Below are 26895 nucleotides of genomic sequence, written 5' to 3'. Positions count from 1 at the left end.
TCAAGTTCAATCCGATTGGCTGATCCAATCAGCCAATCAGATTGAGCTCGCATTCTATTGGCTGTTCCGATCATTTATTAGGGGTTAATAAATGTATTATAGGTGGCGACGGTGTAGAAGGGGGCAGGATAGGGGTTAATAAATTTAATATAGGTTGCGGGGGTCCGGGAGCGGCGGTTTAGGGGTTAATATGTATAGAGTAGCTTGCGGTGGGCTCCGGGAGTGGCGGTTTAGGGGTTAATATGTATAGAGTAGCTTGCGGTGGGCTCCGGGAGCGGCGGTTTAGGGGTTAACATATTTATTATAGTGTCGGTGGGCTCCGGGAGCGGCGGTTTAGGGGTTAATACACTTATTATAGTTGCGGTGGGCTCCGGGAGCAGCGGTTTAGGGGTTAATAGGTATAGAGTAGCTTGCGGTGGGCTCCGGGAGCGGCGGTTTAGGGGGTAATACATTTATTTAGTTGCGGCGGTGTAGAGGGGACAGATTAGTGGTGTTTAGACTCGGGGTACATGTTAGGGTGTTAGGTGTAGACATCTCCCATAGGAATAAATGGGATGTCTGTCAGCAGCGAACTTGTACTTTCGCTATGGTCAGACTCCCATTGATTCCTATGGGATCCGCCGCCTCCAGGCTGGCGGCTTGAAAACCAGGTAGGCTGGGCCGTAAAAGTGCCGAGCGTACCTGCTAGTTTTTTGATAACTAGCAAAAGTAGTGAGATTGTGCCGTACTTGTGTGCGGAACATCTGGAGTGACGTAAGAATCGATCTGTGTCGGACGGAGTCCGGCGGATCGAAGTTTACGTCACAAAATTCTACTTTTGCCGGTCTGTAGCCTTTGGTTCCCAACCCAGATTGACACTCAGCAGCAATAGCTTAGCTGCCCAATGTAATTACGGCCATAAGTGTCCGGGGAGGGAGCAGGTGGGGGGCAACAGTTTGCTCTTTATATCTAGACATAACCATCCACTTGAGTCACCATTTTGATGCCAGTGAACCACCATACAGCTCATATGTACAATACACAATACTCTCCTGTTACGCATTTCCTTCCCTGGCAAAAATGTCAGCAAACAATGCAGAGTCACTTGTGCAGAAATATCCCAGGAAACATAGCCGCCGAAGGGCAAATTCCTGTTATAAACCCACTAGGGATATGTGATACAGCTCTGCCTGGCAACCAAGGAGTGAACCCTAATCCGAGCCCTAATATCTCTAGCCCAACCACAATCATTACCTTAAAGGGATATGAAACCCAACATTTTTCTTTCATGATTCAGATAGGGCAGCAATTTTAAACAACTTTCTAGTTTACTTATTTTATCCATTTTTGTTTGTTCTCTTTGTATCTTTTGTTGAAAAGCAGGGAAATAAGCTTAGGAGCCGGCCCATTTCCGGCAGCAGTTTTGTAAGAATGTTATCCATTTGCAAGAGCACTAGATGGCAGCACTATAAGAATGTTATCCATTTGTAAGAGCACTAGATGGCAGCACTATAAGAATGTTATCCATCTGCAAGAGCACTAGAGGGCAGCACTATAAGAATGTTATCCATTTGCAAGCGCACTAGATGGCAGCATTATAAGAATGTTATCCATTTGCAAGAGCACTAGAGGGCAGCACTATAAGAATGTTACCCATTTGTAAGAGCACTAGACTGCAGCACTATAAGAATGTTATCCATTTGCAAGAGCACTAGATGGCAGCACTATAAGAATGTTATCCATTTGCAAGAGCACTAGATGGCAGCACTATAAGAATGTTATCCATTTGCAAGAGCACTAGATGACAGCACTATAAGAATGTTACCCATTTGCAAGAGCACTGGAGGGCAGCACTATAAGAATGTTACCCATTTGCAAGAGCACTAGATGGCAGCACTATAAGAATGTTACCCATTTGCAAGAGCACTGGAGGGCAGCACTATAAGAATGTTACCCATTTGCAAGAGCACTAGAGGGCAGCACTATAAGAATGTTATCCATTTGCAAGAGCACTAGAGGGCAGCACTATAAGAATGTTATCCATTTGCAAGAGCACTAGAGGGCAGCACTATAAGAATGTTACCCATTTGCAAGAGCACTAGATGGCAGTACTATAAGAATGGTATCCATTTGCAAGAGCACTAGAGGGCAGCACTATAAGAATGTTACCCATTAGCAAGAGCACTAGAGGACAGCACTATAAGAATGTTATCCATTTGCAAGAGCACTAGACGGCAGCACTATAAGAATGTTATCCATTTGCAAGAGCACTAGAGGGCAGCACTATAAGAATGTTACCCATTAACAAGAGCACTAGAGGACAGCACTATAAGAATGTTATCCATTTGCAAGAGCACTAGAGGGCAGCACTATAAGAATGTTACCCATTAGCAAGAGCACCAGAGGACAGCACTATAAGAATGTTATCCATTTGCAAGAGCACTAGAGGGCAGCACTATAAGAATGTTACCCATTTGCAAGAGCACTAGATGGCAGCACTATAAGAATGTTATCCATTTGCAAGAGCACTAGAGGGCAGCACTATAAGAATGTTACCCATTAGCAAGAGCAATAGAGGACAGCACTATAAGAATGTTATCCATTTGCAAGAGCACTAGAGGGCAGCACTATAAGAATGTTATCCATTTGCAAGAGCACTAGATGGCAGCACTATAAGAATGTTATCCATTTGCAAGAGCACTAGATGGCAGCACTATAAGAATGTTATCCATTTGCAAGAGCACTAGATGGCAGCACTATAAGAATGTTATCCATCTGCAAAAGCACTAGAGGGCAGCACTATAAGAATGTTATCCATTTGCAAGAGCACTAGATGGCAGCACTATAAGAATGTTATCCATTTGCAAGAGCACTAGAGGGCAGCACTATAAGAATGTTATCCATTTGCAAGAGCACTAGATGGCAGCACTATAAGAATGTTATCCATTTGCAAGAGCACTAGAGGGCAGCACTATAAGAATGTTACCCATTAGCAAGAGCAATAGAGGACAGCACTATAAGAATGTTATCCATTTGCAAGAGCACTAGAGGGCAGCACTATAAGAATGTTATCCATTTGCAAGAGCACTAGATGGCAGCACTATAAGAATGTTATCCATTTGCAAGAGCACTAGATGGCAGCACTATAAGAATGTTATCCATTTGCAAGAGCACTAGATGGCAGCACTATAAGAATGTTATCCATCTGCAAGAGCACTAGAGGGCAGCACTATAAGAATGTTATCCATTTGCAAGAGCACTAGATGGCAGCACTATAAGAATGTTATCCATTTGCAAGAGCACTAGAGGGCAGCACTATAAGAATGTTATCCATTTGCAAGAGCACTAGATGGCAGCACTATAAGAATGTTATCCATTTGCAAGAGCACTAGATGGCAGCACTATAAGAATGTTATCCATTTGCAAGAGCACTAGATGGCAGCACTATAAGAATGTTATCCATTTGCAAGAGCACTAGAGGGCAGCACTATAAGAATGTTATCCATTTGCAAGAGCACTAGAGGGCAGCACTATAAGAATGTTACCCATTTGCAAGAGCACTAGAGGGCAGCACTATAAGAATGTTATCCATTTGCAAGAGCACTAGATGGCAGCACTATAAGAATGTTATCCATTTGCAAGAGCACTAGAGGGCAGCACTATAAGAATGTTACCCATTTGCAAGAGCACTAGAGGGCAGCACTATAAGAATGTTATCCATTTGCAAGAGCACTAGAGGGCAGCACTATAAGAATGTTATCCATTTGCAAGAGCACTAGAGGGCAGCACTATAAGAATGTTATCCATTTGCAAGAGCACTAGAGGGCAGCACTATAAGAATGTTATCCATTTGCAAGAGCACTAGAGGGCAGCACTATAAGAATGTTATCCATTTGCAAGAGCACTAGAGGGCAGCACTATAAGAATGTTATCCATCTGCAAGAGCACTAGAGGGCAGCACTATAAGAATGTTATCCATTTGCAAGAGCACTAGATGGCAGCACTATAAGAATGTTATCCATTTGCAAGAGCACTAGAGGGCAGCACTATAAGAATGTTACCCATCTGCAAGAGCACTAGAGGGCAGCACTATAAGAATGTTATCCATTTGTAAGAGCACTAGATGGCAGCACTATTTATTGACATGTAGTGCTCCAGATGTCTACCTAGATATCTCTTTAACACAGAATATCATGGGAACAAAGCAAATTTGATAATAGAAGTAAATTGGAAACTTTTTTTAAAATACCATACTCTGTGACTCACAAAATAATTTTCTTGGGTTTCATATCCCTTTAAATCATCAGTCATGATATTCCCGCACCTGCAACATTCCAGACACAAAATCACTTAAACTGTAGGCAGATACTTTTCTGTTAAAAAGTAACATAGAATTGTAACCTTGTTTGCCCCAGTATTTGGCATCAGCACTAATCATTCCATCTGCTGTGTAACCAAACATTAAATAGCTGTTTGCTGATACATTAGATAGCAAAATAAGGCAATTTCTTAAAGGTGCACAGAATGCAGAGGTTTTTTTAAAAAAAATATTTAAACTTGTATCTGCATGAAACATAATAAAGTCAGGAAGTGCTGTATATTTTCAAGTCGAAGCGCGGATATTCCATTTACTTATACAGTTTGATAAATAGCTTTAACTTTGTCTAGCCCAGGGGTATCAAGCACATTGTATCCGGGGGGCCACTGATCAAGTGTTCTGTCCCCATGAGGGCCACTTGAACAGAGTGAGGGCTCAGGAACTAAATATACTTAAAACTGGAACTAGTGCATGTTAGAAGCTGTAGCCCACAATACAAAATGTTTATTTAACTTGTGAGTGACAAGTGAAGTGATCATTCTGGAACTGAATAAAAAAGTGACATTTATACAAGCAGTGCATAATGGGAGTCTACACTGGACAATGCTTGTCTTTATATTTATCTTGTGAGTGCCTATATAGAACTTGGTGGGGCCAAATTAATAATGTATCTAATAAACAAGGGAGGGCCAGATTAAACTATCTTGAGGGCTGAATATGAGCCCAGGGCCTGTACTTAGAGACCACTGATCTAGCCAATGATCATCAATAGAGAGGTATTAAAGGGACAGTCTATTAATGATTCAGATAGGGCATGCAGTTTTAAACAACTTTCCAATTGTCTTTTATCAATAAATCTGCTTTGTTCTCTTTGTATTCTTTGTTGATAGCTAAACCTAGGTTGGCTCATAGTTTAAGTTATCAAGTAATTGTAGGAAAGCATAGAACTAAAAAAAGATTGCTCTTTTCTGTGTGGTGAGTGATATGATATTGCTTTAACAAAGTGTCATCAAATATAGTATCTTACAGCTATATAATTACATTCATACATTGGGGCCCCTATTTCCGCGCAAGCCTACAGGCTCACCGGGAACAGCAGTTATAAAGGCAGCAGTCTTAAAGGCACCATATACACTCATTGTCATATAACTGCATGTAATAGACACTACTTTAAAGAATAATATGCACAGATACTGATCTAAAAATCCAGTATAAAACCGTTTAAAAACGTACTTAGAAGCTTCCAGTTTAGCTCTGTTTAAAAGGTTACTGGAACACCCACTGCAAGTGGGAAATAGCAGACACCCCCCTCCCCCTTCCTTTGCATATAAATAGACCCTTCACACAAACAGAAGCAAGTGTTTTTTAAAAATAAGCAAAACTATCCATTTAAAAAAAAAAAAACTTTATGGGCTAAATAAATAGATCATCTACAAAACATTTATGCAAAGAAAAAACGAGTGCAAGGGGCGGCATTGCACAAGCAGTTCTGGTGAACTGCTTGTGCAATGTTAAATGCCAACATCATATGCTACGGCCTACAGCGTATCATTTCCGACAGACATTGATAAATCGGCCCCTTAATCTTTATTTATTTGCAAACACATTAATTCATACAAACAACGTTGGCTAAGATTAGAAACACTTAAAGGGACAGTCTAGTCAAAATTAAACTTTCATGATTCAGATAGCACATGCAATTTTGAACAACTTTTCAATTGACTTTTATCATTAAGTCTGCTTTGTTCCCTTGCTGGTATTTTTGAAAAGCTAAACCTAGGTAGGCTCAAACTGATTTCTAAACCATTGAAAACCGCCTCTTAGCTCAGAGCATTTTGAAAGTTTTTCACAGTTAGACAATACTAGGTCATGTGTGTCATATAGATACCATTGTGCTAACTCCCATGGAGTTATTTAGGAGTCTGTACTGGTTGGCTAAACTGCATGTCTGTCAAAAGCACTGAGGTAAGGGGGCAGTCTGCAGAGGCTTAGATACAAGGTAATCACAAAGGTAAAACGTATATTAATTTAACCGTGTTAGTTATGAAAAACTTAAACCGGGTAATGGGTAATAAAGGCATTATCTATCTTTTTAAACAATAACAATTCTGGTGTAGACTGTCCCTTTAAACCAGAAAGATTAGCCCATTTTTGGTTCAGCACCTGGGTTGAGCTAGCTGATTGGTGGCTTAATTTACCCACCAATCAGCAAGCGCTATATAGGGTACTGAACCAAAAATGGGCCAGCTCCTTATCTTAGATTCCTGCTTTTTCAAATAAAGATTGCAAGAGAATGAGAAAAAATAGACAAATTGAAAATAGGAGCAAATTAGAATGTTTTAAAATTGCTGCTCTGTCTGAATCATGAAACCTTTTAAGGTCAAATTCAAGTGTAATTAACACTGTTTTGGCATAAATATTATGTACTTTTTAGTCGGAAGGAACAGTCTAATTAAAACTGAAATGCACATTGATGCTTCTGATCAAAATGAAACCCAGGTGATTTTATATGACAGAGAGGTAAGGGGGTTTGTGGGTAACGGCTCGCTTGTGTTTTGTGGGTGGGACACAGCAGCAGGAGGTGGGGCATGTCACGGACTTGTCATGCTCGGAGCCAGGTCAGTACCCGTAACAGTCCCCAATATCCAGGGCGGTAGGGAGGTAGCCTGAAGTGCATTTACATTTTGACTAAAATATATAATAATAAAAGGTAATAACGGGTAAAACTTGTCAGACAAACACAGTAAAGTCACAATTATACTTCTGATTCCGATATTTCATGCAAGTTACTTGTATGATCTAATTTGTTCATTAATTTGGTATCCTTTGATGAAAAGCAGTGCACTACTAGCATCCAGATGACCACATCAGATGAGCCAATGACAAGAGACATAATCAGCAGCTAGCTCCCAGTACGGCATTGCTTCTCCTGAGCCTACCAAGGTGTGCTTCTCATCAAAGGGTACTTAGAGAATAAAGCAAATAAAAAATAGTTGTTTAAAATTGCATTCTGTATATGTTGCAATGTACAACAGACCTCCAGACTCATTTTTAAATATGCTTTGGTACAACAGCCAATCAGGATTAATAGGTGATCCTAATCGCTTGTTGTCCCAGGGGAAATAGAAATCAGAAATGATCCATCCGTTACAATAATGACTTGTGCACTGTGGCCTCTGATTGGCTGTTGTAGCCTCAACATGTTTTCAGAAAAAATAAAATCAAGGGGCAGTTGTGAGGGTAAGTTTAATTTAAAATACTTAGAAAAGAAATGTTTTCTATAATGCAGTATGGAAATGGATTGGATGTAATTAAATAAAAAATCATAATAGCTCCAAATTAATTCCACATTTACTAATTAATTAATTGAATACATGTACTGTAAAGGGACGGTGTACCCATTTTTTCTCTCCCCTTTAATTATTCCCAATGATCCATTTGGAGTGTATTAAATTGTTTACAAATATCTAATTTCCTTTAAATGGACATTTGAAATAGCTGGTTATGCCTGTGGTATCCCTACCTATACTGAAAGTTTCTATACTTAAAGGGATGGTATACTTTAAATAATCAAATGCCATAAATGTAATCTTTGCCATTAAAAAACTATATGTGTACCTTTTTTTCTTTTTAATCCATTTGTGAAAGGGTTAAATTAGTTCATAAAGTAATGTTTCTATTACAATGTTATGCTGGCCCACATGGATGAACTCTTTTTTTTTTTTGTTTTATGACAAATCGAGTGAAGATCCAATCAACATGTGTGTCATATGACAATCTTGAAGTCCAGCCCCTTTAAAGCCCTTAGAAAGCCTATGTAGAGAGTGGTTGTGACTGCTCTATACATCACAGTCCAGCCAAAAGTGGAAATGAAGGGGTGCGGAGGAACAGACAATACCAATTAGGATTATACATCTTTTATTATAAAATATATATATATACTTGGAAAAAAATAATTATGTGGTTTTACTTGCAAACTGTTATATTTTTTATTGCAATATTCTTATAGTCTGAAATTTATTTCAGCAGGATAATGCACCATGCCACAAAGCTCAATTCATTTCAAACTGGTTTCTTGAACATGACAATGAGTTCACTGTACTCTAATGGCATCCGCAGTCACCAGATCTCAATCCAATAGAGCACCTTTGGGATGTGGTGGAACGGGAGATTCGCATCATGGATGTGCAGCCGACAAATCTGCAGAAACTGCGTGATGCTTTCATGTCAATATGGACCAAAATGTCTGAGGAATGTTTCCAACACCTTGTTTAATCTATGCCACAAATAATTAAGGCAGTTCTGAAGGCAAAAGGGGGTCCAATCCGCTACTAGCAAGGTGTACTTAATAAAGTGGTTGCTGAGTGTATATATATATATATATATATATATATATATATATATATATATATATATATATATATATATACATATATATATATACATACATATATATATAATACATATATATATTTGAAGATACATATTTTTACCTGTAAAAGGGATATTAAAAACTTTGAGATGGTAATATAAAATGATAAATATTATATATATGTATATATATATATATATATATATATACACAGTATATATATATATATATATATATATATATATATATATATATATATAAACTCAGCAATACATTTATTTTGTCCCCTTTTCCTGTAATTTCATTATGAAATTGTGAGCATTTCAGTTCCTATTAGAAATGGAAATGCAGAACACTGTTAAATTCCACACAGTCATTGGCTGCACACTCTAGTGACCTATTTATAACGGTTTCTATTTGGCCACAGCAGAGAAGGTAACCTAAGTTACAACAGGACTACATGTGGGCCATATAGATAACATTGTGCTCTCTCCTGTGGAGTTGTGGCTGACAACTCCGAAAATGTTAATGTTTAAAAAGATAGATAATCCCTTTATTACCTGTTCCCCAGTTTTGCATAACCAACACAGCTATATTAATACACTTTTTACCTCTGTGATTACCTTGTATCTAAACCTCTGCAGACTGCCCCCTTATCACATGGTTATTTATTTATTATCTATTGACTTGCATTTTAGCTAATTAGTGCTATGTCAGACACAACTCCACAGGAGAGAGCACAGTTATCTATATGTGAAAAGCTAATAAAAAAGCATGTGATAAGAGTTTGTATATAGTGGCTTAGAAACAGGCAGTCATTTAGAGGTTTAAATGTTATAAAGTATATTAATCTAACAATTTGTTGTGCAGAGCTGGGGAATGGGTAGTAAAGGAGTTAACTATTTTTTTAATCAATAACAATTTTGGTGTTGACTGTTCGTTTAAGGCTTTTCAGAGTGTTTTAAAATTGTACTAATTATTTAAGAGAAAAGTTAATGAAACTATGAGCCCAGCCAGGAAGGGGTTAACTTCTAGAAGCGTTACTTACACTTGGAGCACTTGTTTCATGCATGGTCTTATGAAGAAGCTAATGTAGCACAAATCTGAGTTACATGAAGCAGCAACCAAAATCTATTGTGTGAATGTGCATTAATTATAGGAACAGATTACACAATAAACTTACATATTATGTGTGTGATTTTTTTATATACATAAAAACTTGTTTGCTGCACTTGTTTTTCTCTGGTCATATTCCCCCTAAAACAAGTGCCAATCTGGACTCGTTACTGAAGTAGATGAGGCTAAACATTGTCATTGTTTTGCAGTTGTTTATCATCTCCTCTGGGGCCAGTGAAAAGAAATAATAAAAGTATATTGCAAATATTATTTTTTTTTAAATCTACAAATGTTTATTTTCCCTTTAAACAGCTAAAATATAAAAAGGTTTATGTGAAAGATGTTTAATCCTGCAGCAAAACCAACAACGAATGAGTGATACTGCTGTATTAATGCTTATTGCCTGGTACAAGCAATCCCACAGCTGTAATGGTTATAATACCAACTGCAAATAAACACAGAGACAATATATATATATTTCTATTTCATATATACTGTATGTGAACCATTTGTAAACCCTCTTTCCCTGCAAGAAATAAAAACAAGCTATCAATATTCCTTTACTGTGTTGCTCATGAAGGTGTGGTGAGTGAGATGCATGGGTTTGCCTAACATGAGCTGCTGAATACACCCCCAGTATCACTGTATGGGTGGGGCCCCTGGGAACAGCATAAAAGTGAAAAGGACAAGCCTTTATATGCAGCTAAATACAGCACCTTTATCTACTGCAGCAAAGATATGAAAATAAGCTCCTGCAAGGTAAGATCACATTACTCTGCTGCTGCCTCTGTGATCACACAAACTCTCCCCTCACATAACACTCACCTGTCCCCTCACATCACACTCACCTGTCCCATCACATCACACTCACCTGTCCTCTCACATCACATTCACCTGTCCCATCACATCACACTCACCTGTCCCATCACATCACACTCACCTGTCCTCGCACATCACATTCACCTATCCCCTCACATCACACTCACCTGTCCCCTCACATCACACTCACCTGCCCCATCACATCACACTCACCTGTCCTCTCACATCACACTCACCTGTCCTCTCACATCACATTCACCTGTCCCCTCACATCACACTCACCTGTCCCCTCACATCACACTCACCTGCCCCATCACATCACACTCACCTGTCCTCTCACATCACACTCACCTGTCCCCTCACATCACACTCACCTGTCCCATCACATCACACTCACCTGTCCTCTCACATCACATTCACCTATCCCCTCACATCACACTCACCTGTCCCCTCACATCACACTCACCTGCCCCATCACATCACACTCACCTGTCCTCTCACATCACACTCACCTGTCCCCTCACATCACACTCACCTGTCCCATCACATCACACTCACCTGTCCTCTCACATCACATTCACCTATCCCCTCACATCACACTCACCTGTCCCCTCACATCACACTCACCTGCCCCATCACATCACACTCACCTGTCCTCTCACATCACACTCACCTGTCCCCTCACATCACACTCACCTGTCCCATCACATCACACTCACCTGTCCTCTCACATCACATTCACCTGTCCCCTCACATCACATTCACCTATCCTCTCACATCACACTCACCTGTCCCCTCACATCACACTCAACTGTCCCCTCACATCACACTCACCTGCTCTCTCACATCACACTCATCTGTCCTCTCACATCACACTCACCTGTCCTCTCACATCACACTCAACTGTCCTCTCACAATATACTCACCTGTCTTCTCACATTACACTCACCTGTCCTTTCACATCACACTCACCTGTCCTCTCACATCACACTCACCTGTCCTCTCACTTTACAATCACCCGTCCTTTCACTTTACACTCACCTGTCCTCTCACTTTACACTCACCAGTCCTCTCACATTACGCTAACCTGTCCTCTCACATCACACTCACCTGTCCCCTCACATTACATCTACCTGTCCTATAACACTCACCTGTCCTATCACATCACACTCACTTGTCCCCTCACAACACATCTACCTGTACCCTCACATCACACTCACCTGTCCCCCTCACATCTACCTATCATGTCATGTAGAGGGGTCACATGAAAGTCTATGTGGACAAATCATGTTATGTAGAGTGGTCACATGACAGTCTATGGGTACAAATCATGTTATATAGAGGGGTCACATGAAAGTCTATGGGGACAAATCATGTCATGTAGAGGGCTCACATCAAAGTCTATGGGGACAAATCATGTCATGAAGAAGGTCACATGACAGTCTATGGGGACAAATCATGTCATGTAGAGGGCTCACATAAAAGTCTATGGGGACAAATCATGTTATGTACAGGCATCACATGAAAGTCTATGGGGACAAATAATGTTATATAGAGGGGTCACATGAAAGTCTATGGGGACAAATCATGTCATGTAGAGGGGTCACATGACAGTGTATGGGGACAAATCATGTCATGTAGAGGGCTCACATGAAAGTCTATGGGGACAAATCATGTTATGTAGAGGGATCACATGAAAGTCTATGGGGACAAATCATGTTATGTAGAGGGGTCACATGAGAGTCTATGGGGACAAATCATGTCATATAGAGGGGTTACATGAAAGTCTATGGGGACAAATCATGTCATGTAGAAGGCCACATGACAGTCTATGGGGACAAATTATGTTATGTAGAGGGCTCACATGAAAGTCTATGGGGACAAATCATGTTATGTAGAGGGGTCACATAATATTCTATGGGGACAAATCATGTCATGTAGAGGGCTCACATGAAAGTCTATGGGGACAAATCATGTTATGTAGAGGGATCACATGAAAGTCTATGGGGACAAATCATGTTATGTAGAAGGGTCACATGACAGTCTATGGGGACAAATAATGTCATGTAGAGGGGTCATATGACAGTCTATGGGGATAAATCATGTCATGTAGAGGGGTCACAAGAAAGTCTATGCGGACAAATCATGTCATGTTGAGGGGTCACCAAAAAGTCTATGGGGACAGATCATATCATGTAGAGGGGTCATATGACAGTCTATGGGGACAAATCATGTCATGTAGAGGGGTCACATGACAGTCTATGGGGACAATTCATGTTATGTAGAGGGTCACATGACAGTCTATGTGGACAAATAATCTTATGTAGAGGGGTTATATGATAGTGTATGGGGAGATATTATTTTATGTAAATGGGTCACATGAAAGTCTATGGGGACAAATCATGTCATGTAGAGGGGTCACATAAGAGTCTATGGGGACAAATCATATATTGTAGAAGGGTCACTTGACAGTCTATGGGGACAAATCATGTCATTTAAAGGGGTCACATAAGAGTCTATGGGGACAAATCATATATTGTAGAAGGGTCACTTGACAGTCTATGGGGACAAATCATGTAATTTAAAGGGGTCACATGACAGTCTATGGGGACAAATCATGTCTTATACAGGGGTCACATGAAAGTCTTTGGGGACAAATCATGTATATTTTAGAGATCTATAGATATTGCACACTCTGGGCTAGATTACGAGTGGAGCGATATTTATCATTCCCGCTCGTGCATAACAGCGCTATCTGACGTATTACAAGTTAAAATTAAAACTTTTTTGCACAAGCGCTAACCGAAGCGTGCAAAGAGCTGAAGTTATAAGATTGCAACCACATAACATATTCTCCCATAGAAAGCACATTCCAATATTCTTCACATAGTAGAATATGTTCTATTTATATATATATATATATATATATATATATATATATATATATATAGTAATATTGGTAAAGCAAACACTGCACGGACAATCAAAGTGCTGTAGAAATCAAGTAGGTTTATTCATCCACAAGTAAGGACAAAGTCAGACATCAGAACACCTGACATGTTTCGCGCAGGCGTACCTGCGCTTCATCAGAGGTGATTATCCACCACAGGTGAACACCTTTTAAAGCTGAGTTACACCAATGAAATTTGTCTAAATGTTATACACCCCCTTAGTGCAAAAGAGCATATATTAAATCAATATACAGGGGATGTCATTACACATTAATTGATTGTTCACATATAAAATAATGGTAAATATATATGTATTAAATACAAAGTAATCATACAAAAGAAAATAATAAGAAATAATAATTAATAATAATAAAAATCAAAAATACCTTTATGTATGTAAAACAATATAAACGAAATAACTGGATATAACAGTGAATTCAAGATAATTAAAAATACAGAAATAAATGCAATAAATATAAACATATTAAAAATACAATATAAATTATACATAATAGAATATTGAATCTTAATTAAGGTGTAAAACTATTTAATTTTAATATGAAATACTTATAGCTAAACTCAACTCTATCTAGCACTTAGGCTAGATGAATAAGGGAGGAAGATAGAATCAATGCTAAAAAACACTCTTATGTAATTATAATTTCTTGGTGTGGTTTAGCAAAACAGAGAGATAAGGGGTTAACTTATGTTAGAACTTTTCATAATCTATATATTTATGCATTACATATTATCCAATCCTAATGTCTGAAATGTTAAATTTCCCAATAATATAATAAATAAGTAAATATAGGGAATACCAATCATTATTATTTAGGATTTGATAAGAAGAATTGCCATGTATGTCAATCCAAAAGATGGCGAATGGTAAAGGTTAACCAATTTTATTATATATTTAGATAGATATCCCAATAACATATTCACTAAGTGCATACGGTAAATACCAATCCTTATCAATTTTCGATTAAGCCTATATTTTCTCAGACTATCAGTACCAATCCTTATCAATTTTAGATTAAGCCTATATTTTCTCAGACTATCAGTATATTATTAGAAAGTATATATAGTAAATACCAATCCATGACTAAGAACAGTTTATCAGTGAATAAATGCGTCCACGTCAAGTCTCTTATTTATCCCATACGGGGCTCTCGTATTTAATTCAATTATCCAAAAGACTTCTCTCTTTAGTAACAAGTCTGTTCTGTTACCTCCTCTAGCTGTTTTTTGTATACTATCTATACCAATGAATGTGAAATATTTTGTTCCTTTACCATGTACTCTAAAATGTTTAGCAACAGGTGTTTTAGCTTCTTTTTCATCTAAGGATAATAAATGTTGTCTAATTCTCTCTTTCAGAGTTCTAGTTGTAATCCCAATGTATTGTTACTGACAACATTGGCAAGTGATTAGGTATATGACAAATTGTGTAGTACAATCTATCCTATTTCTTATGTCATATTTTTTGCCTGTATTAGTTGAGTAAAAAGACTTCTCTTTTTGGGTAAAATTACAGCTTTTACAGGGAACATGGCCACATTTATAGAAGCCATCAGTTGGATTAAGCCAATTGGATTTAACGTCCTGTTTTTCTTTATCCGACATATCGCTTTTAGTGATATCACCAATACTTTGGGCCCTTCTTGCTACAAATTTCAATTTTTTCCTATCGGTAATAGATCTGAGATTGTCATCAGCATGTAATATAGGCAAATTCCTAGATATGATGTCACATATCTGATTATATTGTGCGCTGAATCTGGTAATAAATACTATATTATCATCTTGTATTCTGGTTCTAGAATTCTTTCTGTGTTGGAAGAGTGTACTCCTTTAAATTTTTGAGACTTGAAGTTGTGTCTGTAAAAGGCTATTTCTATTATAACCTCTAGATGTTAATCTTTCTAACAAATCAGCAGCCTGTTTAAGATACATAGCCATATTGGAACAGTTTCTACGTATCCTCAAATATTGACCCTTAGGTATTCCTTTCTTAACATGTGGTATATGACAAGAGTTTGCATGTAATATTGTATTTTTTGCTAAAGGTTTCCTATATATTGAGGTCATTATTTGATTTTCAGTGTCAATATTAAGATAAATGTCTAAATAATCTATTTCTGTATTATTGCTTAGACTGGTAAATTTTAAATTAAATTTGTTGGAATTAATATATGTCATGAAATTGTCCATGGTATTACTCCCTTCATTATTCCATATTATTATAAGATCGTCAATGAATCTACCATACATAATTATGTTATCAGCAAAGGGGCACTGGTCAGAGAAAATTAAGCAGAATTCGAGCCAGCCCATATAGATATTTGCAAATGCAGGGGCAAATTTTGCCCCCATGGCTGTCCCGCTTTTTTGTAAATAGTATTCACCCCTGTAGACAAAATAATTATGGGATAGTAGGATTTCTGCAATTGTAACAATAAATTTAATGAAATTACTGTCATAATCTGTGTATCTATATAGCATATTGGACAAGGATTCTAAACCCAAATTGTGGGGTATATTAGAATACAAGGCCATGACGTCTATTGTAAGCCAGCAATATTGTTCTTTCCAGGTTATATCACTGAGTTGTTGTATCAAGTGGGAACTGTCTCTGATATAACCTGGAAGTGCAAGAACTACTGGTTGAAGTATATGGTCAAGCCACTCACTTAATCTTTCACATAGTGAACCATTACTAGCCACTATTGGTCTCCCTGGTGGATTTATGGTAGTCTTATGAATCTTGGGTGTAATTCTGAAATAAGGTATTTTAGGGTCTTCAATTAGTAAATAATCCACTAGTTCTTTATCCATAAAATTATTTTCAATGGCTGTGTCTAATAGAGACATCATTATCTGTCTGTAGGCCAAAGTTGCACACTCTGGGCTAGATTACGAGTGGAACGATATTTATCATTCCCGCTCGTGCATAACAGCGCTATCTGACGTATTACAAGTTGAAATTAAAACTTTTTTGCACAAGTGCTAACCGAAGCGTGCAAAGAAGTTATAATATTGCAACCACATAACATATTCTCCCATAGAAAGCACATTCCAATATTCTTCACATAGTAGAATATGTTCTATTTATTCATAAATGCATATATATACAGATTAACATAGGAATATCCATTAAAAAAAAATCTCGACTTCATATATTTGAGCCATTATAACTTTTTATTGCAATATTTTGTCTTAATCATTTTTATTACAGTGTTATTATGAGTGTAACTGTACCTTTTTATTTTTTATTAGGTTTCAAAAGAGCTTTTTTAAAGGGACAAGAAACCCTAAAATTTTCTTTCATGATTTAGGTAGAACATACAATTTTAAACAACTTTCAACTTTACTTCTATTATCAAATTTGCTTCATTCTCTTGGTATCATTTGTTGAACGAGCAGTAATGCTCTACTGGTTTCAAACTGAACACATGCATGAGCCAATAACAATCGGTGTATATATGCCACCAATCAACAGCTAGAACCTAGGTTATTTGCTGCTCCTGAGCTTACCTAGATAAACCTTTCAGCAAAGGATAACAAGAGAATAAAGCAAATTAAATAGAAGTAAATTGGAAAGTTGTTTAAAATTGTATGTTCTGTCTGAATCATGAATGTCTAAGACTATACTGTCCCTTTAACGATCAAACAAATAGTACAGGTATATGTGACGCTGTTAACCAGTGCCTTACACAGTATGTAATTGATAACTGTAGAGCGTCCATGAATGACTGTTCTGAGTTAGAGTCAAAGATCAATGTCCAGGTGGGCATTCCAGCCCATCTAACATTATGAACATAACTTAAATAAAGATATAAGGAAAGGAGGAAAAAACAGAGTTTTAGAAATGTTTATTAAAACATCTCAGGATAGCGTGGGCCTCTCAGCCTGATGTGTGTTCTGGTTTGTTATCCCTATTTCTTGGTCACTACGTTGCTAGTTACGGGATTTCTAGTTAGATACTGTAGCCTACACTTATATCATGTTGTGTGGATAAGTAATATTGTCCAGTTTGTATAGTGGGCGGTGTGGTAGGTACGGTGGGGTAAGTCAAGATCTCTCTGATTATTTTTGCAATTATTTAGCAGTCCTTGTGCCTTCTACTCTTGGCGGCTGCTACAGTTGGTCCATTGCTCTAGCATAAGTTCTTGTATATCTATTGTCCTGTGCTGAATATGGTGATACCTCTCTAAGTGGGACTAAATACATACAGAGAGAAGCACACTCACAGGAACGAACAACTGGCTCAATACTATTGTTAGCCTGTTCTATGGCAATTTACCACCTGGGTGCAGCTTCTTTCAACCCAGTAATGCTTTTCACAGAGAAGAACTTTCCTGTAGTATATCAGTCTGATCCCGCCTATTACAGTCAGTCCAGCGCCGAAATACCAGGCAATTCCTCTCTGAACAAGGAACACAGCAACCCCAGACGAACGATTCTGCCTTCATTGGGCCTCGTCAGTGAGGTGTAGCCATATTCCTCTAAGCACACTGAGCAAGGAGTCCACATCTGGTTTCCCCTTTTTCCCATAGGGAGACTAAATACACACAGAGAGAAGCACACTCACAGGAACGAACAACTGGCTCAATACTATTGTTAGCCTGTTCTCTAAGTGGATCAGAGTGTCTACCTGCTGTTTCCACTCATCTACCATTGGGGCGTTTCGTAACTTGAAATTCTTCGGGATTATCTTGACACTATTTAACATGACCAGTAGCAAGGCTCTATTCGATTTGTGCTCGAGTTTGGGTAAGGATAAGTATAGTAGTGTTTTGGGGCTACTCTGTAGTGGTTTTTCTATTGCGTTCTCTATGTGGTCAAGGACCTGCACCCAGTATGCATCCAATCTAGGTCAGTCCCACCAGATGTGTGTGGGTGTTCCGTCCCCTCCGCAATCTCTCGAGCACTTCCCCGAAGCTGATTTATATATGCGCTGTAACCTTCTAGGGGTGAGGTACCACCTGGATAGGAATTTGTAGCAAGACTTGTGCACTCTAGCAGAAATTGAAGCTTTTTTTGTGATTTGAAAAGCTAACTGCCATTCTAGGAAGTTCATGTCTAGTTGTAGTTCCCTCTCCCAAGCTCTGGTATAAGAGGGAAGTATGTGCGTGTCTTCTACCAGTAAGAGTTTATATAGTAAGGATATTGCGTGTGCTGTGGGAGCATCTCGCAAGCATATGTTTTCAAAGGGAGTCACTTGTCTTGTGAAGTTGTGTTTATGCCTGTGTGTCATTAGAAAGTGATTGAGTTGAGAGAGCGAGAGCCAACTTATGTTTATGTCAGGTATGTTTTCTTTAATCACTTTGAGAGATTTAAGCTTGTTCCCCTCTATTAGTGCCGAAAGAGTCCTTTCCCTTAAAGGGACAGTCAAGTCCAAAAAAAACTTTCATGTTTCAAATAGGGCATGTAATTTTAAACAACTTTCCAATTTACTTTTATCACCAATTTTGCTTTGTTCTTTTGGCATTCTTAGTTGAAAGCTAGAGCTAGGAAGGCTCATATGATAATTTCTAAGCCATTGAAGGCCGCCTCTAATCACATGTTTTTGTATTTGCTTTTCACAGCAGGGGAGAGCTAGTTTCACGCCCGTGGATTGTGGCAGACACTGCACTAATTGGCTAAAATGAAAGTCAATAGATAATAAATAAAATGTCATGTGATCAGGGGGCTGTCAGAAGATGCTTAGATACAAGTTAATCACAGAGGTAAAAAGTATATTATTATAACTGTGTTGGTTATGCAAAACTGGGGAATGGGTAATAAAGGGATTATCTATCTTTTAAAACAACAAAAATTCTGGTGTTGACTGTCCCTTTAAGGATGTTTTATGGCCTGGTGTCTTCTCTTTGTAGCTCCATGGCACTGCAGGAGTTTGGTGTGTAGGCTTCAATGGGGAAAATGTTGAGGATATATTGGTAGAAGTATGTAGGATCTTGTCCCAGCTAGTGTAAAAGTCTAGAAATAGTGGATAAGTTGTTGTTGCTATTGGTCTATCTTTCACTGAAAGCCAAGCAGTCAGGCCAGCATTTCTCATGTCCAGGATGTCACAATCCAACTGTACCCACTCTTTGTTAGGGTCATTGGAACAGCAGTCTAGGAGTCTGTGTAGGGTGATTGCTTGCTTATATATATTTATATTGGGGACTCCAAGACCCCCTCTGTCTCTTGGGAGATAAAGTGTTTTCTTGGCTACTCTAGGTCTGACGTCTCCCCAGATGTATTATTCTATTATAGTCTATATTTTGTGTAAATAGTTTGTCAGTATTGGGATTGGCGTGGTTTGAAGTAAGTAAAGTAATCTGGGTAATACTTTAATTTTGATCACGTTAATCCGGCCCACTCAGGAGATCAATTTGTTTCTCCAGCTACATAGGTCTGCAACTAACGTGTTTTCAAGTGCTTTATAGTTAGCTTGGAACATAATTTGCGAGTCTGGTGAGAGGTAAATTCCCAAGTATTTCATTTTGGATTGTTGTGTTCTGAGTGGGCAGTTCAGGAGTATCCCAAGTAGGGCTTCAGGGTTGTGTGTAATATTCAGTAGTTCAGACTTAGTAAGGTTAAGATGGAAATTTGAAAGCTGTCCTTAGTCTCTGAAAATAGTCAATGTTCTAGTTAGGGATGTGTTGATATTGATTTAAAGTGAGCAAAATGTTGTCTGCATATAATGCCAATTTATGTTAGCAGGTTGTAGAGTGTATCCCTGATATTTGTGTGTCTGCACGAATTTTCTGAGCTAGGGCTTCTATTGAAATGGCAAAGAGAATTGGTGAGAGAGGGCAGCCCTGCCTCGTGCCGTTCCTTATAGATAAACTGTCTGATAAGAGACTGTTTACCTTTACCCGGGCTGTAGGATTTTGGTATAGTGTAAACATTTGATCAATGAAGGTTTCACTAAATTTCATCTTCTGCAGGACCGTTTTTAAAAATTGCCAATGGACTCTGTCGAACGCTTTTTCGGCGTCCGTAGACAGAAGAACCAGGGGTATGTGATGTTGTTGAGCCTGTGAAATTAATTGTAGCACTTTCAGCGTGTTAGTGAATTAGTTTGGGGAGAAATCTGTTAATTCTGGTGGCTATAATCTTGGCATATATGTTGATAGTATACACAGAAAAGACTGTTACTTAGGAGTGCTCTATGCAGCAACCGCTGAGTAAGGGTAGGACGAAGTCTCTGATCTCCCGCCGCGGCTCAAAGGAGAGTGGGTGTGTACGAGAACCGGAACAGCTGTTCAGTTATGCAGCCAATGCTAGTCTGCTCACTAAGCCCAAAAAGTCATATATGAATCCAGGAGAGGCGCACCACAGGCAGCAGCACCGAGACTTTTCGTAATGTAAAACAAAAACACTTTTATTATAGGCAAAAATTAAAAGCACAGACAGGGCTCAAAGGCATATAAGCACACAAAGTAAAATCATCTGTAGTGTAACAGGCAGCAACGCAGACGCGTTTCGTGAGCATGCTCACTTGATCACTGCATAGAGAGTAACCTGCACATACCTCCATATATACCTGGAGATTTAAAGGAACAGTATACATACTATAAACAACACAATGAAACTTGACTAAAACAAGCTGATATATTAATTAAATTTCTATTATGTTACATACAAGGGTTTGGGTGTATACCACCATTTTTTCCACGCAATCTTTATTCATATACCATATTAGAGAAATATATAGATATAGTCAAATATTTAAAGGAAATTTTAATTTTAATTCATATAGCTCTGTATTGCGATATTATATGATTCTCTCACATGAAATATAAGTGTTTAAGTTTAACCTCCTGTAGTCTAACATGTTTCACTGTATATATTAGACGATGTCCTCTAGTATTCTATAATAATTAAAAGAGGAAATATAATGGGAAAAAACCTATTGTAAACATTAAAGAAACTTAGAAAGATAAAGTCATTAGCCTTATCCATAGAAATATGTGAACTACTTAATATTCATGTAAAGAAGTGTGTGAACGAAGAGTTCAGAAGAATTGTATATTTAAGTGAAGAGATCTAAGTCCCTTCTCATATTTAGTCCCTGAGGACTACTGGTTTTCAAAGAGAAAATCCAGAACACCTCTCCCTTATTAAGTTTATCCTCTCTGTTTACTCCACGTCTCCACAGGGGAACATAATCTATCCCTTGTAGGGACAGACTAGACATGTCTGAATTATGAAAGTTTTTGAAATGCCTAGAAACGGGAGTATCTGCTTTTTCATCATCTATTGAACACAGATGTTCTAAAAACCTGTGAGTACTTAAACAACAATACATGTGGCATCAAATTTACAGGGGAACATGACCCAAAATCCATTAACTTTCTTGACTTAACAATTACAGCTAACAATTACAACAAAAGATGGTACAATAGAAACTGCACTCTATAGAAAGCCCACTTCGGGCAATACTATACTTCAGTTTGATTCATGTCACCCCAAACATGTTCTAAGAGGCATCCCAAAGGGAGAATTTATCAGGGCCAAAAGAAACTGTACCACAGAGATAATGTACACAAAAAACTCTGAATTGATCACAGCCAGATTAAAACAAAGAGGCTATAATGACAACATTTTGAATAGGGCTAAAGACAGCATTAAGGACATTCCCAGAGAAGACTTACTTAAATATAAAAAAGAGAGATACAAACTCACAAACCGACCCCTAAATTTATCACCACATACAGTATAGACTACCACAAAATATGTAGTATAGTCAAAGAAACTATCCCTATTCTATATACTGATCCCATTGTGATAGAAATAGTGCAGCAAAGAAAGGTAAAACCGTGGCCAATCACTTATCGCCATCTGATTTACCCAATAAGACTAACAATAAAAGAAATTGGCTTAAAGGAAGAAAGGGTTTTTTCAAATGCAGGAGAAATGGCTGCAAAACATGCGAACATGTATCCGAAGGAGATACCTTAACATCTAATATTTCTCAAAAGGCAAACAATATTAATTTTTACATTAACTGCAATACTACTCATGTAGTATATTTACTCACTTGCCTTATGTAAAATTCAATATGTAGGTAAAACCAAGCGCCCCATAAAAGATAGGTTTTTAGAACATCTGCATTCAATAGTTGCTGAAAAAACAGATACTCCCGTTTCTAGGCATTTCAAAAACTTTCATAATTCAGACATGTCTAGTCTGTCCCTACAAGGGATAGATTATGTTCCCCTGTGGAGACGTGGAGTAAACAGAGAGGATAAACTTAATAAGGGAGAGGTGTTCTGGATTTTCTCTTTGAAATCCAGTAGTCCTCAGGGACTAAATATGAGAAGGGACTTAGATCTCTTCACTTAAATATACAATTCTTCTGAACTCTTCGTTCACACACTTCTTTACATGAATATTAAGTAGTTCACATATTTCTATGGATAAGGCTAATGACTCTATCTTTCTAAGTTTCTTTAATGTTTACAATAGGTTTTTCCCATTATATTTCCTCTTTTAATTATTATGGAATACTCTAGGACATCGTCTAATATATACAGTGAAACATGTTAGACTACAGGAGGTTAAACTTAAACACTTATATTTCATGTGAGAGAATCATATAATATCGCAATACAGAGCTATATGAATTAAAATTAAAATTTCCTTTAAATATTTGACTATATCTATATATTTCTCTAATTTGGTATATGAATAAAGATTGTGTGGAAAAATGGTGGTATACACCCAAACCCTTGTATGTAACATAATACAAATTTAAGTAATATATCAGCTTGTTTTAGTCAAGTTTCATCGTGTTGTTTATAGTATGTATACTGTTCCTTTAAATCTCAAGGTATATATGGAGGTATGTGCAGGTTACTCTCTATGCAGTGATCAAGTGAGCATGCTCACGAAACGCGTCTGCATTGTTGCCTGTTACACTACAGATGATTTTACTTTGTGTGCTTATATGGCCTTTGAGCCCTGTCTGTGCTTTTAATTTTTGCCTATAATAAAAGTGTTTTTGTTTTACATTACCAAAAGTCTCGGTGCTGCTGCCTGTGGTGCGCCTCTCCTGGATTCCCATATATTTTGATATCAGAGTTTAAAAGGGAGATGGGGCGGAAGTTTTCTGGTTTGTCTGGGCTTTTTCCCTGTTTGGGGAGCACTGTGATATGCCAGCATTTGGTCTGTGAATCCTCTCTCTTGTAGCAATTAATTAAATAATGATGATAGGGGTGCCAGCATATTGTGTATTTATGTCTTGTAGTACTTTATGCTTAGACCATCTGGTCCTGGGCTTTTAATGTTGGGCATGCTTTTAATCAGGGATAGGCACAGACAAAGGCTGTGGTGGACATTTTCCAAAGTACAGACCTTAGTGAAGGACACCAAGGTACATTTTAAATTAAAAACATTATTTTATAGTGCTTGGTGTTATTATACTGATGCAGATACCACTGATCCTATAACCAGCCCTCCTCTGGCTATACCCATGAGCCAGTGTCACTACTGTGTCATTATATAGCGCTGGGTGTTATTATACTGATGCAGATACCACTGACCCTATAACCAGCCCTCCTCTGGCTATACCCATGAGCCAGTGTCACTACTGTGTCATTATATAGCGCTGGGTGTTATTATACTGATGCAGATACCACTGACCCTATAACAAGCCCTCCTCTAGCTATACGCATGTGCCAGTGTCACTACTGTGTCATTATATAGTGCTGGGTGTTATTATACTGATGCAGATACCACTGATTCTATAACCAGTCCTCCTCTGGCTATACCCATGTGCCAGTGTCACTACTGTGTCATTATATAGCACTGGGTGTTATTATACTGATGCAGATACCACTGATTCTATAACCAGCCCTCCTCTGGCTATACCCATGTGCCAGTGTCACTACTGTGTCATTATACAGCACTGGGTGTTATTATACTGATGCAGATACCACTGATCCTATAACCAGCCCTCCTCTGGTTATACCCATGTGCCAGTGTCACTAATGTGTCATTATATAGTGCGGGGTGTTATTATACTGATGCAGATACCACTGATTCTATAACCAGCCCTCCTCTGGCTATACCCATGTGCCAGTGTCACTACTGTGTCATTATATAGTGCTGGGTGTTATTATACTGATGCAGATACCACTGATTCTATAAACACCCCTTGTCTGGCTATACCCATGTGCCAGTGTCACTACTGTGTCATTATATAGCGCTGGGTGTTATTATACTAATGCAGATAGCACTGACCCTATAACCAGCCCTTGTCTGGCTATACCCATGTGCCAGTGTCACTACTGTGTCATTATATAGTGCTGGGTGTTGTTATACTGATGCAGATACCACTGACCCTATAACCAGCCCTCCTCTGGCTATACCCATGTGCCAGTGTCACTACTGTTTCATTATATAGTGCTGGGTGTTGTTATACTGATGCAGATACCACTGATCCTATAACCAGCCCTCCTCTGGCTATACCCATGTGCCAGTGTCACTACTGTGTCATTATATGGTGCTGGGTGTTATTATACTGATGCAGATACCACTGACCCTATAACCAGCCCTCCTCTGGCTATACCCATGTGCCAGTGTCACTACTGTGTCATTATATGGTGCTGGGTGTTATTATACTGATGCAGATACCACTGACCCTATAACCAGCCCTCCTCTGGCTATACGCATGTGCCTGTGTCACTACTGTGTCATTATATAGTGTTGGGTGTGTTATACTGATGCAGATACCACTGATCCTATAAACAGCCCTCCTCTGGCTATACCCATGTGCCAGTGTCACTACTGTGTCATTATATGGTGCTGGGTGTTATTATACTGATGCAGATACCACTGATCCTATAACCAGCCCTCCTCTGGCTATACCCATGTGCCAGTGTCACTACTGTGTCATTATATAGTGCTGGGTGTTATTACACTGATGCAGATACCACTGATCCTATAACCAGCCCTCCTCTGGCTATACCCATGTGCCAGTGTCACTACTGTTTCATTATATAGTGCTGGGTGTTATTATACTGATGCAGATACCACTGATCCTATAACCACCCCTTGTCTGGCTATACGCATGTGCCAGTGTCACTACTGTCTCATTATATAGTGCTGGGTGTTATTATACTGATGCAGATACCACTGATTCTATAACCAGCCCTCCTCTGGCTATACCCATGTGCCAGTGTCACTACTGTTTCATTATATAGTGCTGGGTGTTATTATACTGATGCAGATACCACTGATCCTATAACCACCCCTTGTCTGGCTATACCCATGTGCCAGTGTCACTACTGTGTCATTATACAGCACTGGGTGTTATTATACTGATGCAGATACCACTGATCCTATAACCAGCCCTCCTCTGGCTATACCCATGTGCCAGTGTCACTAATGTGTCATTATATAGTGCGGGGTGTTATTATACTGATGCAGATACCACTGATCCTATAACCAGCCCTCCTCTGGCTATACCCATGTGCCAGTGTCACTAATGTGTCATTATATAGTGCGGGGTGTTATTACACTGATGCAGATACCACTGATCCTATAACCAGCCCTCCTCTGGCTATACCCATGTGCCAGTGTCACTACTGTGTCATTATATGGTGCTGGGTGTTATTATACTGATGCAGATACCACTGATCCTATAACCAGCCCTCCTCTGGCTATACCCATGTGCCAGTGTCACTACTGTGTCATTATATGGTGCTGGGTGTTATTATACTGATGCAGATACCACTGATCCTATAACCAGCCCTCCTCTGGCTATACCCATGTGCCAGTGTCACTACTGTGTCATTATATGGTGCTGGGTGTTATTATACTGATGCAGATACCACTGACCCTATAACCAGCCCTCCTCTGGCTATACGCATGTGCCTGTGTCACTACTGTGTCATTATATAGTGTTGGGTGTGTTATACTGATGCAGATACCACTGATCCTATAAACAGCCCTCCTCTGGCTATACCCATGTGCCAGTGTCACTACTGTGTCATTATATGGTGCTGGGTGTTATTATACTGATGCAGATACCACTGATCCTATAACCAGCCCTCCTCTGGCTATACCCATGTGCCAGTGTCACTACTGTGTCATTATATAGTGCTGGGTGTTATTACACTGATGCAGATACCACTGATCCTATAACCAGCCCTCCTCTGGCTATACCCATGTGCCAGTGTCACTACTGTTTCATTATATAGTGCTGGGTGTTATTATACTGATGCAGATACCACTGATCCTATAACCACCCCTTGTCTGGCTATACGCATGTGCCAGTGTCACTACTGTCTCATTATATAGTGCTGGGTGTTATTATACTGATGCAGATACCACTGATTCTATAA

At 38.7% G+C, this 26895-nt stretch overlaps 1 protein-coding gene across 1 annotated transcript in view; it reads left to right on the top strand.

Annotated features, from left to right (window-relative positions):
• The first annotated feature begins 10471 nt into the window (after window positions 1-10471).
• Window positions 10472-26895, top strand: part of RNF222 (ring finger protein 222) — an 83890-nt gene continuing 67466 nt past the window's right edge. The window contains exon 1 of the mRNA XM_053696829.1: window positions 10472-10544. The gene's annotated coding sequence lies outside the window, so the exon portion shown is untranslated. The remainder of the gene's footprint in view (window positions 10545-26895) is intronic.

This window comes from Bombina bombina, chromosome 1 (assembly GCF_027579735.1).
Source record: "Bombina bombina isolate aBomBom1 chromosome 1, aBomBom1.pri, whole genome shotgun sequence".
Lineage (NCBI taxonomy): Eukaryota > Metazoa > Chordata > Amphibia > Anura > Bombinatoridae > Bombina > Bombina bombina.
This window is presented reverse-complemented; position numbering and strand designations above follow the sequence as displayed.